This window comes from Mirounga leonina, unplaced genomic scaffold, assembly GCF_011800145.1.
Source record: "Mirounga leonina isolate KUSES-001 unplaced genomic scaffold, KU_Mleo_1.0 Mir_125, whole genome shotgun sequence".
NCBI lineage: Eukaryota > Metazoa > Chordata > Mammalia > Carnivora > Phocidae > Mirounga > Mirounga leonina.
Genome location: NW_023270305.1, coordinates 47,830,138 through 47,833,726, shown reverse-complemented (window position 1 = coordinate 47,833,726; position 3,589 = coordinate 47,830,138).

Below are 3,589 nucleotides of genomic sequence, written 5' to 3'. Positions count from 1 at the left end.
GACTTCTCATGCCTACGCTCCCCTTGCTGTGACCCAGTGAGTATGACTCTAACACAGAGCTACGGTGTTTGCAAATTCAGTTGCCCAAGGATCTGAGCATGATTCTCAAAGCTGATACTTTCATTTCCATCTGTCTGACTTCCACGTCTCTCTTCCAATTGGTGCTAAGCTGGAGTGGGAACAAAAAGGAAGAATCTTTTTTTTAGCTCTTCCAACTGTAACATCTATCCAGTTTATGCAAGTTATGGATTGGGGGCAACCCCACTCTATGTCTGTTTTCACGGTAGGAAAGAGGTTTTACAGTACTTGAGGTGTTGCTTCCTACACAAGAAATAAATAAAAACCCTTTAGGAGTTTATAAAGCCAGTCGTTTTGTAGCCTGGGGAAATACAGCAGAGCACGAGCACTGTGCTAACTAGGTGCAATCGCATCCTTGCAGACTTCATAAAAACGCAGATTCCGTAGAAGACCTGGATTCTGGTCGGGCCCCACTCACACCTCCCATTGCCCACCAAGTGGGTTCTCACCCCATCTTGCTAACCCAGGCCCCAGGCTATTCAGTAGCTACTTTCCTGAGGGAATACTCTCTTTTCCTCAGAATATTATGTAAAGTTTTTTGTTAAAAAATTTCTTAAAGATAGGTGGTATTCATTCCTTCCTTAGCTATCTTCAGAAGTAGCTAAAAACACAGGTGTTCTTGAACTTCCGTGTAACCTAAAATGTTTCATTATCACCCCTGGTCCTACAAGCTCTTAGCAAGTAAATAGGAACACAGACAAACAATGGTGTTCTTTTGAAAATCGAGTGAAAATCCCAGTTTTAGAAGAAATCACAAAAAAAAGTTTGCTTTCATTGAAAGCAAGATGTGTTCAAATTTTAACCAACAAAATATAACCAATGTTAAAAAATGGAGTATTTCAAAGACTCTACAAAACTGTTGAACTTTCTGAATAATGCTTGACATAGAGAAATGATACAGCAGAAAGAAAAAAGTGAGTCCTGGAAATGTCAACACGGCACCTAGAAATGACGATCTATAGGAGATCTGCTTTAATTTTCCCAGGGTAGATAGTCCTTAACAAGCTTCTCTGAGGTCTACTTGACCTCAGGTTTTCCTCTCAGATATTTTAGAATCTTAGCTTTCCTGAGATCAGCCTCTGGACAGGACTGACTACAGGATTGTGGGGCCCAGTGCAAAATGAATATGGGGTGCCCTTTCTTCAACATTAAGAATTTCAAGATGGTGACATCACATTGAACAAGTGTGGGGCCCTTGTGCCTGCATATGTTGCACAGCCATTGAAGCCAGCCCAGAATCTGGAGCCTTCAGTGGGATTGGTCACCATATGGACTGGGGAGAGTATGTGTTTTTTTTTTAAGGATGCCATAGTGTTTTATGTTCACAACTACCCATCACCCTTTCGACATTCTTGGCACCTATCCCTCTAGAAGGCAGGCATTGTCTTTAGGCTCTCACAGGTGGGTAAGCTGAAACACACAGAGATTAAGTAACTTCTCCAGTATTAGATCCTTCAGCTACAGGTGGTAAAGCCCTAAAGTGGGTATCACAATTCCCAGTTGCCACCAAAGCTGTCCGCAACCCTGTCCGTCTATTTAGTAAACCGTGGCATGCACTACACTAACAGCACGTAAATAAACACTCTTAGTGCCAAGTCAATTCTGCTTCATCTTTGGCATAGTTTTTCACTAGAAACCATTTCATCATATGATGATAATATCAAAGGAAAACCTGGATACAGAGCTGTATACTTCCCTTTACACAATGGGATACATCAATGGCCCTGTTAAATACCCTCTGTTGTGCCCTGTACTTGACATTATCACTGACAGTAAGAAAAGCCTCCCTTCCAGAAGCCAGGTGTGCTCTGTAAAAGCATAGTCTAGGGATTAGCACAGCCACAATTTCACTTTTCTTGAGGTATTTCTATTTCTCCATCTTGGTTTTTCCTTCCCATTTCTTTTTTTTTTCCTTCCCATTTCTATACACGCACACACCACACACACACTGGCTTCTCTCAAAGCAAGCAACTAAGAAGAAAACATGTTTCAGTGTACAGCCAGTGGTTTTCCGCTCCTTGCCCCTGCTTGTTAATAAACATTAAGTTACCTCCAAGGCTGAAATTAAGAATGAGGAAAGCATCCACTTAGGAGTAAGTCACTCTAACCTTACTCACTTTGACTCCCCCTCTCCGTGGCAATGATACGGTCTTCCCAGTTCAAAAGCAAATAGGAAGCCTTCTGTGGATGCAGGGGTATGAGGTTTAGTTCCATGTATGCACAGGTGGAAACAGACTGTGGTGGAGCAAGACACCCACCTCCATCTTCCTGCAGCCATTTCCACAGATGTGTATTTTAAAGGGCATCACCAATCATCACTCAAGATTAGTGATGGGTAAGTGGGGGTTCCTTATAGTCTATCTTTGTGTATGTTTGAAATTTTTCATAGTAAAAATTAAATTTAAAAAAAAAAAGAACAAAGCTGACTCAAGTGTATCAAAGCTGCTTTAGGTTCCCAGATAGAAATATCTCATCAGGACAACAGGAGAAAGCAGGATGGAGGAATAAAGCTTGTAGTTCCCCACATATGTCAACACTACTGCATCCTTTTCTCTTTCCTTGGCAGCAAGCAGCAAGCACGCCTTTGTGGATGCAAATGATCCACATTTCCCCACCCCACCACAGCTTCCCTTCACATTGACCAGCACTTGCAAGGCAAGAAGAATTTCACTTGAGCTTATTCATCATTGACAAACACCACCCCAAGTTCATCTTCAAGTGTAGGTCTAAATAAAATGAAAAAAATGGCAGAAGGAAGGAAAAGGAAACTAATCTATCTTTGAGCTCCACCGCTGGCCAGGCCCTTGGTGAGGTACCTGGCCCACAATATGTAGGTAACGTAGTCAGGGGCAGGCCTATGTCCTGCTTAGAGCTGGGCAGTGAGAAGCAGGCTGGGAATGTGTCCCACGATTCACATTCATGAGAGCTTCAAATTTTGACTTTTGATCTTCAAATTAACTTCAATATGTGGTCATTGTATTTCGGTTTCACAACTACTGATGGTTAAATGTAAATATTTGAAGTATACTACAGTTTTTCATCCATGTTTTGACTGCTTTTTAATATACTAAGAGTTTCCAAAGAAAAACAAAGAAACAAACAAAAAACAACAAAAAGGGAAGCGGCCTGGGCCCCACTCAACCCCTGTGACCCTGCTCAGAGAAAACAGAGCTGATTGTCTCAGTAAATAGAGGTCACTGACATTTTCTTCTTTTTATATCTACCACCTCCACCACCTGCTTGTCATTTTTTGTTTGTTTGTTTTCCTAGGGCTGCAGGACTTCCAAAATAAGTAACAGGAAAAATATATGAAGTGACCAGTGAGGACCATGTTATAGTAAAAAAAAAAAAAAAGAAAAAGAAAAAGAAATAAATAAAACCTACTTGGGGAAAACTGAGTAATGCCAGGAAAATAATTTTCAAAATTCCAGAGAAGAGCAAATGAGTCTTAATCACTCTGATATTTCCCAAATGTGACCAAACAATAGAGCTTAGGGAAGATGAAGCCGAG